The 12263-nt window shown below is 37.5% G+C and overlaps 1 protein-coding gene across 5 annotated transcripts in view; it reads left to right on the forward strand.

Annotated features, from left to right (window-relative positions):
* Positions 1 to 12263, forward strand: part of SPEN (spen family transcriptional repressor) — a 113074-nt gene that overhangs the window by 21158 nt on the left and 79653 nt on the right. Inside the window, exon 1 of one of the 5 annotated variants that reach the window (XM_039508991.1) lies at positions 11025 to 11043. The exons of the other annotated variants lie outside the window; for them this stretch is intronic. The gene's annotated coding sequence lies outside the window, so the exon portion shown is untranslated. Of the gene's footprint in view, positions 1 to 11024; positions 11044 to 12263 lie in introns of those variants that run through there. 5 annotated transcript variants of the gene reach the window in all.

A 12263-nucleotide genomic window follows, 5' to 3' on the forward strand; every position in this document is an offset into this window, starting at 1 on the left:
TAGCTTATGATCTGTGAATTTTCCAGCTGCTTCAAAGTGGCCCCTGCTTCAAAAATAGTGAAGAGCACTGTTTAGATCATATTAACTGCTAAATTTTGGTTCCATTAAGATAATTGTTGGACTCTGATTCCATTTGGATCCTTTCTTAAATATTCATTATCATGCTGATTTGTGTTTATGGAAATGATTTCATCATAATTTTGAGTGTTTTGGGAGATGCACCAATATTAAATCCATTCTTCAGCTTAAGATAGTGGAATATTATTTACTTGAAAGTTTTAATGTTGCAGTGCAAACAGAATCCTGATGCCATGTAATTTTACATGCAATGTAAACTCATGTAAAGCTCTTTGGGCGTGTGACCCTGTCATCCTAAGGTGAATTCATATGCGGGCCTTGGCTCCATTAAGGGGAAAAAAGTGTGTTCTTACCTTGTCCACTAACAAGTAATAAACACAAGGTAAAATCCTAGTGAAGGCAAAGTAGTTTGCAGTGTTTACTTCAAGCTGCTAACACATGTGGTAGCTACAAACAGTCGTGTGTATGATTTTTACTGTGGATTAGTTAACACATGTTGGCTAACACAAGGTGAGAATGCACCTTGCTTTTTATTGAAGATGCACTGTAGAAATAGTGTTTTCTTACCATGTGTTAGTGAAGTTTGAAGTGAACACTAAAGGAGCAGTAACCAACAGTTACATGGATGATCTAAACATGCAAGGAGGGGGAAAATCTAAGTCAGACATAAGATTTTAGTAACCTAGAACTACATTAAATATTTTAGAGAAACAGGCATGTATTTCTCTCAGTGATAACGGATTACTCCAGATTCTTTACTATATAATCTTACATTTTTGGATTGCATTGAGGTGGTCAGTGACTTCCTGCACCACCACTGATTCTACCAACAACAGGAAGACTATAACCAAGAAGAGTGCTAGGTTGTCAGTAATATAGTATAAGGTAACCCATCTACTTAAACCATGTCAGAGAGCATGTAAAGAGAGTTGGTTCATGAGTGCACATAGAAATGTCTTTTAATATTGAAAACTCAACCAACATCTGATAGGGTACTGTGATGAGCATAATTTATGCTTGAGGAGTAGGGTATATGCCAGGAGACCTAGGGACTTACAGCATTACAGGAGGCCATACTCCATTTCCAAGAAACCTGTCTGTATCTTATCCATCTAGATATCAGTGTGCTCCCTAAGAATGTGCAACTGTTCTCTATTTCTTAGAGACAAGATATGTGAGATAATTAATTTATTTTATTGGGCCAACTTGTGTTGGTGAGAGACAAGCTTTTGCACTTACACCGACCTCCTTTTCAGGTTTGGGAAACTTACTCAGTGACACAGATACAAGGGTCACACTGTCATACAAGCTGGAACAGATTGTTTAGCATAAGTGGCATCCATCAAGGCTTGAGATGATTATATATCCATATAGCTGTAGCACCTTCATGTTTTCCCAGCAACCCAGGACTGGCTTAATTAAATCCACTTCCAAAGTAGAAATAATCAGTTTAAAAAGATTATTTCCTGGTGAATCCTTGAGGAAGTGGGAAATGTCAGAACAAAGTTGTACAGATATTTCTGACCCTTCTCCACTATCTTTCAACACTGTAGTGAAGAGCAGATTGCTTCAGTCAAGGAGGAGGAGTTTGGAACTGAGACTTTCAGAAGCTGCCTTGTGACGCTGGTGCTTTGTTGGTTGAGTTTTGTTTTTGCTACCCAGTGCCCACTAGCAAAAGCAGTCTTATTGGTTATTTAGTGCATTCTTCATTGGAGGGAGATTAATTGTGAGCTTTCATGGTGTTCTCAGATGACAATAATTGAAGAAAAAGGAAAATATTTAAACAGTGAACTAAGGAATAAATTAGAAAATATAATTATTTAATCACTATAATCTGATTTGTTTAGCCACCTCTTCAGCATGCCAATTTAAAACTCTTGGAAAATGTGATGCTGAAGCTGGGAAATCAAATATTGTGCAACTGGTTAATGGCTTACATTCACAAGATCTTTGTGTTGTAATTGTAAATGGTTAGCTTTAGACAAAGGTCACTATTTTTGTAAACTGGGCTAACAAATAGCTTGCTTGTCATCTTTAAAACCTAATGAGCATACTGCGATAATAGTGGGACTACAAAAGTGTTTCACCTCCCTGTTTGTTGGAAGTATTCTTAATCTTTTGTGGGTGATTATCAATATTTTGATGTTTTTTATTCAATCTACTGTACTCTATAATTGCAGCACATGTTATATAAAATCTTGGAATGAAGGAATAAAAATATAAACTTTTAAAGAGAGACCTGTCCACGTAACAAATCAAAACAAAAACACAACACAACATTAAAGTCTTACTCATAGACTTCAAGGTCAGAAAGGACCATTATGATCATCTAGTCTGACCTGCACATTGCAGGCCATAGAACCTCACCCACCCACTCCTGTAAATAGACCAATAACCTCTGGCTGAGTTACTGAAGTCCTCAAACCATGGTTTAAAGACCTTAAATTACAGAGAATCCACCATTTACTAGTTTAAATCTGCAAGTGACCTCCAGGATTTCTGCCAATCTGACCTGGAGGAAAATTCCTTCCCGACCCCAAATATGGCAACCAGTTAGACTCTGAGCATGTGGACAAGACCCAACGGCCAGACATCTGGGAAAGAATTCTGTAGCGTCCCATCACCGGCCATTGTAGATATTTGCTTCTTTTTAAAGAATAAACTCCCATGTACCAAAGTATAAAGGACAACTGGAAACTAACCTGGTAACAGAATAAAATCGTTATTATGAAGACGGTGTGTATGAACTAATCTGAAACATATTTCATAAAACAGAACTCTTGGAAATGCGCTTTGTTGTGTAAAATTATATTGTTGGCTTCTGCTATACTTCTCAGACTCCTACATTACCAAGGACCCAACTCTTCAGTGTCAACCTAAAGGTAGGTTGTGACCTGGCCCAAGCCGGGGAAGCTAATGATCCAACCAGTGGACCAAATTTGGTGTTGAATCCTGGTCATGTGCCACCTGAGGCACATTGTGCATACACTGAGTGGGGAATCATGAAATATTTAGTGTGCTTGAATTGGAAAAGTGTTTCTTTATTCTCTCAAAAAGTAGCTACAAAAGCTCACAATTTAGGCAACATGGCATTTGACTTTCACATGACCCAAGAGCCTTCATCAACTATATTAGCCATATAAACCAGGCAACCTTTCAGAAGTGGTGTGCCGCATCTTCATTTATTCACTCTAATTTAAGGTTTTTGCGTGCCAGTAATGCATTTTAACATTTTTAGAAGGTCTATTTCTATAAATCTATAATATATAACTAAACTATTGTTGCATGTAAAGTAAGTAAGGTTTTTAAAATGTTTAAGAAGCTACATTTAAAATTAAATTAAAATGCAGAGCTCCCTGGGCTGGTGGCCAGGACCTGGGCAGTGTGAGTGCCACTGAAAATCAGCTCACGTGCCGCCTTCGGCACACGTGCCATAGGTTGCCTACCCCGATATAAACTTTTGTGTTAAAGGCAAAGGAAACTATGCTTTGTTTGCATTTTTGTAAAAAAGGAACAGTATAACAGTATATATAACAGTATAACAACTTTGAAAAATATTTTAATTTTGTAAACTAATGCTAAAACTTTCTTGGTCTCATTTTTGATGTGATGTACTAAATGTGAGCCTAGTCACAAAGTATGAACTTCTAAATCTTACCAGCGCAATATTGGAACTGCTCAGCATAAACCATTTCAAAGTCAGAAGAGTGGCAGAGCTGTTTTGGCAGAATAATAATTGATCTCCAACATCATCTTCTACTACACCAAGTGGGTTTACTTCCCTATATCCATAGCTGGAGACTGTACCAAATTGGTTATAGGGACCTCATGTCCATGAGTTTGGGAGGATGATGGTAGGCATATTAAAAAAATAAATATATGGAGATATACCTGTCTCATAGAACTGGAAGGGACCCCGAAGGGTCATCGAGTCCAGCCCCCTGCCTTCACTAGCAGGACCAAGTACTGATTTTGCCCCAGATCCCGAAGTGGCCCCCTCAAGGATTGAACTCACAACCCTGGGTTTAGCAGGCCAATACTCAAACCACTGAGCTATCCCCTACCCCATATGTAATTGAGAGTCAGATCTGGATGCCAGTCGGGTTTTCATCATTTAGTATTATGCGTATCTAATAAGTTCTCCTCTCTAAAATGAATCCTCCTTTAGCTTCTTCAAAAAGCACCAGTGATTTCAAATTTATAATTTCATTTAGCATATGTTGGTTTTGGAGTGGTGTGAATTTGAGTGAGTGATCCATTCCCTCTAGATAGGTAAAAATATATAGCTTCTAGTCAAACATGAGATTGAGCTAATATTAATGTCTCCACTGCAGGGTGGATAAAAAGAATTTAGGAAAAATGACTGTATTTGAATCAACATAATATTTTAATTCAGATGTTTTTATTTGTTACTCTTTCTTCCTGTTCTATAGTTGTAAATGACAAACCATGGATGTTTTGTACTTGATTATAGTTTGTAGAATTTCAGATTTTACATAATTTTTTTCTAAGAAGTTTCAGATTTAAACTGCTCATCCATGCTACAAAAGACACGTAAAAGTCCTCATTAACCTTCATACTGTGAGACCAACACCAACTCAAACAAAATTGATAGGCAGCTAGCCTGTATTATATTGGCAATCTACCTTCTGATTGAATATTCATAAGTCAGTATAGCCTGGTTAAAGTATTTCAGCTTTCCTCCTCTTCCACTTAGGTTTGCAGTTTGCAGTCAATGGGACTTGTGCTTTTAAGTCCCTTGGGTTGTTTTGAAAATCCTACTTAAATAGGCTCATAATCACATATTTAGGTGGGATTTCCAAAACCACCTAGCACACAGTGGCTGTGAACTGAGAAATAACTCTTTAAGTTTCAGGGCGATAGAGGAAGTTTTCCTCTTTGAATTGAAAATAGTGAAATTTCAGGAGTAGATGAACTTCCAGAATTCGTGACTACGCCTGCAAGTCCTGTGAATCGTTGCACCTCTTCCTACTTAAGAAATGGCACAGAGGCTACCAAACTATCTTGTTTACAAGGCAGTTGGTTGATAACTTTTCCTATAAAGACCACTTTACAAAGATAACAGGAATGGATAGCCTCTCAACACCAATGAGCAGTTTCTGGGAAGAAACTATTTTAATAGGTCCATGTGAAATCTTCCCTATAGCTAGGGCCCTACCAAGTCCAGTGTCCATTTTGGTCAATTTAATGGCCATAGGATTTTAAAAATAGTAAATTTCATGATTTCAGCTATTCAAATCTGAAATTTCACTGTGTTGTAATTGTAGAGGTCCTGACCCAAAAAGGAGTTGTGGTCTCAAGGTTATTGTAGGAGGCGTTGCAGTACTGCTACCTTTACTACTTCACTGCTGCTGGTGGCAGCACTGCCTTCAGAGCTGAGCAGCTGGAGAGTGGCTGCTGCTGGCTGGGAGCCCAGCTTTGAAAGCAGAGCTGCCACCATCAGCAGTGCAGAAGTAAGGATGGCATGGTATGTTACCACCCTTCTTCTGCACTGCTGCTTGCAGAGCTGGGCCCTCAGTCAACTGCTGCCACTGTCCAGCCACCCAGCTCTGAAGGCAGAGGCACAGAAGTAAGGGTGGCATGGTATGGTATTGCCACCCTTCTGCTGTTGCCGGTGGGGCGCTACCTTCAGAGCTGGCAGCCTGGGTAACAGCTGCCACTCTCTGGCCACCCAGCTCTGAAATCAGCGCAGAAGTAAGGGTGGTAATACCTTGAGCCCCCCTAAAATAACCTTGTGACTCCCCTGCAACTCCCTTTTGGGTCAGGACCCCAATTTGAGAAATGCTGGTCTCCTCCTTGAAATCTGCAAAGTATAGAGTAAAAGCGCACACAAGATCAGATTTCACCATCTGATGAGTCTTTCTTGGCCATTTAATTTAGAGAGAATGGAGAAGAATTACCTGGTGATTTTGGGGGTCCCCACTGCTAGAGTCTCAGATGGTCAAGCCAGTTGGCACAACTGCAATGCATTGCAACAAGGGCTGGGAGCTAAATCCCTGTTTTTTTCCTGTTTAATAGGGTAGAGCTGGGAATCACATTAGGAGAACCAAAGGGACTACTCACGAAATAATAGGAATGTTATTTTGGGTTGTTGTAAGGGTTGTTTTTTCTCCTCTCTGGGGATGTGGCTAAGGCTCATATAGGTCATGAACCACAGGTAACTTGTTTGGTAAAAGTCCTACTTTCCACTTTTATAATGCTTTCTATCTGAAAGTCACAAAGCACTTTACAAAACTAAGTAAGTAGTAGTATCTCCATTTTACAGATGGAGAAGTTACTTAATGTCTATGTACTGCGACTTTCCCAAGGTCATATAATGGAAGATTGAAACTGAACCATCTACTTGTTGCTCTTAACCACTCATTTAGAGTGCCTGTTCTAAAAATATACTAATTACTGATTTAACACATTTATATCATAGCTTTTCGGGGGAGGAGGAATCCTGAAACTTCACTATCACAAGATTATTACTTAAATATATTGAGCCAAGTTCCGCTCTTGGATGCGTGTACAACTTTGATTAGTGTTTCACATGTGTATAATGGAGGGCAGTGAGTACAGCGGCTCATCCGTGTTTGCCCAGTTGCATGTTCTCGCTGCCTTGGCTTCTTCCATCAAAGCAAATTGCTTTTATGTATAGCATAGGAAGATGTGGGGGGGAGGGATAGCTCAGTGGTTTGAGCATTGGCCTGCTAAACCCAGGGTTAAGAGTTCAATCCTTAACAGGGCCATTTAGGGATCTGGGGCAAAAAAAAAAAAGTTGGGGATTGGTCCTGCTTTGAGCAGGGGGTTGGATTAGATGACCTCCTAAATTTCCCTTCCAACCCTAATATTCTTTGTCCTCTCTCTTAAAGAACTATGTTCCTTTTCCCTACACCACCATGTAAATTAATAGATCAAACAGTGTCAAAACCTTCGCTGTTCTACCCATACACTTGATTATTTTACTTCCCTTATGTATAATCATATTTCTAAAAGCTTTCCACCCCATCAAAAAGATGACTTTGTAACAGAAGTAAAACTAAAATCTTTCATGTGCTGACTTTGCAGTGTTTCTAATACATCTCCTGAAATGATATGTTAAACGAGAATTGTAAAGCAAAAATGAAAACAAAGTTCAGCAAAGATTTACTATGTAGGGTGTCAGAAGTATTTAGCACATCATTCTTGGATAACCCAGGTACAAAAAGTATCATTGACTATCTATGCTGTGTTTTTTTGTTTTTTGTTTATCTTCCATCAGTGCACCTCTGCTGATGGTGTGCTAGTGTGGACAGGGCACAGGTGTTTCCACTGACATGATGGTAAAAACACGTGTGCCCTGATTCCTCAGTATGCCTACTGTTGATAGTCAAAGTTGGGAGATTTCCCACGAAAAACATCCCCCAACCAACCAACCATTGATAGCCATGGTGTCAATAAGCCAAGGTTACAGAATGATACATTCCAAGACAGTTCAAGCTAAAAATGAAAACCGAAGAAATGGATGACTTGCCCATCTGGCCTCATACAAGACTTTGCTAAATTCCTCCTCTGGCTCTACGCAACCATTATATGCCCCATGAGCACTTTGGGAAGAGTGCATATGGCTAATTAGCTAGGCTAAGATATAAAAGTGGGGAAGCTATATTAAAAATTCAGTTCGTCACATAAATCACCTTAATGGTTTTCATAAACTGATTCTTTAACTGTTGCTACTGTTGAAGTTGAGGGCTCCCTGAAGCATCATGCTTGCTGGGAGAAGTACTACTAGTGAGACACCCTCAAGAACTGCTGTTTTTTGCTAAGGGCTGGCAGGGTGGATTCATTTAAATCAGGGAGATTTAAACCACCAAATTGAAAGCCTTGATTTAAATAATTGATTTTAATTAACTTTTCCATATGTACTTCTTTCCTAAAGAAAGATGCATTCTCATTGGTTGAGATAAGCGTTAAAACATGTTGATTTACAACTAAGAGACTTCACATTATATTTGGTACATCTTTTTACTACCTAGGAGGGTACACTATAAGTATATATTTAAGCAATTATATAGTTTAATATTTTCAGATTTTATAAATTTTTCATTTTTAGTATGTTAGAAAATGATGGTGAATATATTGCTTATTTACTAGATTTAACTTTTTGATAATGATTTGTGTCAAGCTGCATTAGGATGGTAACTGGAATTTATATGTTTTGTATGTTTAATATTTTTATTGAACCAGAATAAGCCCTTAATACAGTACATGAGCTAATGTCAAGCTTTACCAATTCACACCTCAAAAGTTGGATGTTTTTTCCCTGATTCTTTCTTTATATAGAAAAGTAGTCTTTAACTCAAAGCTTTTTTGATAGAGGCTCATGGACTTATGGATTTATTTTTTTGTTTACATGTTTTAAGAGTTTATAATTTTAGGCCTTATTTTTTGTATTAAATTCAGATTTCATTTTAAGCAACTTTATTTGTAAAACAAGTTTATTGTAAGTTAACAAAATAAACATCAATTTAAATAAGTTTTCCTTTATTTAAATAATCATTAATATTTATCCACCCTGGGGGCTGGAAGCTCAGTAAAAGTCTGTGTAAATAAATTTTGGAGAAGCAGAGCTGGAAGAATATTGCTATCCAGAAGCACTGCTACTGGAAAACAGTAGGAGTAGGATAATTAAAGCACTTCTCTGAATCATTGTCTTCATACTGTCTGTTCCCATAGTAAAATTAGGATGCTAGTGTTCTCATGATGTCAGTGGCTTTAATTCTTGCATGATGTGCTGATGAAACTAATATAGAATTTCTCAAACTTTTGCATAGTGTAAACTGGATCTAAACAGAACTCTCCCATTCATAATCATGCAGACCACCTCCCTTCTCACTCACAATTGCTTTAACATCCCTATGGCAACTATAGCTGCCTATAGGGAAAAGTAATATTAGAAAAGCATTTGATATATATTTTAGCTGTCTTTAATGTGATGTACCATATTGGAAACATGGAAAGCCAGCACCATGAGACCAGTCTGTGCTACAGAACCAGTCAGCAAGTACTCCACAAATTATTGGTGGCCTCTGTTACCTTTACTTTAAACCTCGTGCTTTAATTTTACACTCCCAAGTTTCTCTTTACAAGGTGTTGGTCCAGAAATCAGCTCCACTTTGGACTTGGTGTTGAGAAAGATACAATATTTGGATCAGTGGTATAAACTGGCCTTGCGAGTTGCTTGCCTCTTAACATCTATATTTATTTTACAAGAATGTCTTAATATTATTTCAATCCTGCAGTATTTTGTTAAATTTCAAAAGAAAATAAAAACTTGTACAGTAGATCAAATCAAGGATATTAAAGGGTATCATTTGATAATTGTAGTAAGCAGAAATGGTTACATTAAAGATATTTTCAACATTTCCAAAGTAGTCAGATTAATCTTGAAGGGACAGCAGCATGAATGAGGTTAGCAGTCTGCTACAAGTAGTCATTCAATCAAGCTATTTTGGGGATTTCTGCGGTGCCAAGAACCAATATAGAACCTGATCCAAAGGTCATTGAATTCAATGGAAAGTCACCTATTGACTTCAGTGGACTTTGGATCAGGCCTGTAGTAATTAAAATTTGGATAGAGATGTTTATAGTAGATACTGCTCTTGGCTTCTTTTAAGTTCAGCTACTTGGCGGGTTCAGCAGCCCTATGTAAGTTTCTGTATTTGTAAATCAGCGTTTGAGATATAATTTAACAAATTAGAACAGTCTCTGAGGTTGTTTTGAGTGGCAGTGCAGTAATGATTAGCAGCTGAGTTCATCAGGGTACCTTTCTTTGAATGTTTGTTTAAACTTGGCTTGAAATGTACTTTTTAGTGGATGTAGTGAATTCAGTTTTGTATCTCTGATAATGTAGACAGAATTGAGTTGTTAAAATTTGTATATCAGTACAAACGTAGTTCTGATTAACTTGTTGTTGTTTTTTTTCCCCTTATGAATGAAAATGCCATGGAAATATTTTTCACCACATGGCTCAATTTGAAGTAAAGCAGAAAACAAATTTTAGGCCTGATATTTAAAATGGAAAATTTTGGATTTCCATTTGTTTGAAACCAGATAAGCATATTTTGTTCAATTTCCAGAATATCTGATGGAGTGTACTGTAGCTATTCACCAGTTATTAACACTGAAGGAGTTGCACAGCTAAAACCAACCACCTTAATTTGGGGTTCTCTGAAAATTGAAAGAAGTTGGCGTTTGTGTGGTGCAAAGAAATGTAAAATATCCTGTTGGTCTAATGAAAGTGCCAACTAAAGTTTTATGTAGGCTTTAACTGTAAAACTCAGCAGTCAGTCCTTTTGTATTTAATAACCTGCACTTTGTATTTATAACATCAGACAGTTTTCAGGTTGCTTAGGGTAAGATTAACAATTATGAATATGCACTGTAACATTAATTTGGAGACCAAGGAAAAGCTGATTCTAGCAGGAAAAGAACTCTTAACCTCTTCCTTCTCCTTTTACGTAATTTGAGATGTCCCAATGTAAAAATGCAGAGGTATTTTGTTGGGCTGTTTTTTCTACCAGGCTAATGGAAACTGCATAATGGCACTTATCTTTATATAGTGTTATCTGTAGAGCTTTACACAATACTTTGCGTATAGAGGCTTACTAGGGAAGGAGCTCTAGAAAGAGGTTCAACTCTTAAACCTAGAAGAACCAGTGGGACAGACTTATGGCTTATGTGGGCCAAGGCCTTGGGCAACCTCCAGTGGTCGAGAAGCTTCAAGAGAAGTGACAGAGAAAACTACTTACATTTTCCCATTTTTCTTTTGGTTTAACCTGGTTGTTTAGTGTTGTAGTCCAGTGAATTCTCTCTCATCATTTAGACTCTTTGTACAATGAATTCTCGCGTACACAGTAGTATATCTCTGATAAAGACATCCTTTGCGAATGGACAAGGACACAATTAAAAAAAGAATCAACGGTATGTATCTTGTTCATTTGACATGTATAGTACTTGATGTACTTCAATGCAAAACTCATCCTTAATTATTAGATTGCAACTGGAAACTTCATAGCATAGTATGGTGGGTAATTTAATGAAGCCTTAATAATAAGAGATCTTACTACAGCATGTGTTATTAAATCCTTACTAAGAAGGAGAGCATGTCTGCCATTTTTCACGTGAATTATGGAGTTTGTAAATTAGGGCATTTATAGTTGAAGCTTTTTATTTTTTCTGCCTGTTCAGGTTATTGGTGTAAAATTCAGATTAGCCTGCAAAGGATGGGGGACCAAGGTTATATTTTTGTTGACTATTTGCCACCCAGGCTACTCTGTCTTAAAGGCAAACTTTTTTGTTTGGGCCCTGGGAAACACAAACTAAACTTGATGCATTTATTTTCATGCCATCTTTCATCTCAAAGTATCCCTAAGTGTTACGCAGCCTATATGTATCTATTATTACTACAGACGCTCCCTGACTTACACAAGCGTTTTGTTCCGGAACGTCTTGCGTAACTTGAATTTTGCATAAGTTGGAAATGTATACTCGACCATTACGTGGAGGAAAAAACCCAACTATTTCCATAAGTGCGGGTTTGCGTAACCTGGTGGGTGTCTCTGTATAAATTGCTTCCACACCACTGAAATGCAGCCACTTCTGGGGTGGAAAGGAAGTACACTCAATTTTTTAAATATTTTTATATGATCTTCTCCCTACCCTGAAAATCTTGTAAAACCATTTAAATTTTTTTTTCCTTCCTTTTTTTACCATTTTTAACTTTTCCACCTTTTTTTTTAAAGTCACCTTGATTATTTTAGAGTTCTTGTTTTCTTCTGTTTGTTGCTTTTTGTATCTGTATTTTTAAAGGTTTTTTTTTTTCAGAGTCAGTATTTTCCAGTATTTCTATCAGTGCCTCTTTCAAGCTTCTGTTTGTTTCAGATTTGCTTCAGTTCTTTTTCTGTATCTATTCATAAGCTCTCTTGTCTCTTTTCTTTCCTACCAGTGCATTACCAAACATTTTGTCAGATTTCAAGGGGAGCACTGGACTTAGCAGAGTGGAATTCACAAGATTTGTATTTCTGATGCTGCTCTGGTCTCAGGGTGATAATAAATGTGTGCAGGGTTTTGTAAGTTTTGTGCCACTTTTGGCATAATGTAACTGTTGATGCAGAGAATAATTACAAATGGAAAAATACATT

Source organism: Mauremys reevesii, linkage group 21 (assembly GCF_016161935.1).
Source record: "Mauremys reevesii isolate NIE-2019 linkage group 21, ASM1616193v1, whole genome shotgun sequence".
NCBI lineage: Eukaryota > Metazoa > Chordata > Testudines > Geoemydidae > Mauremys > Mauremys reevesii.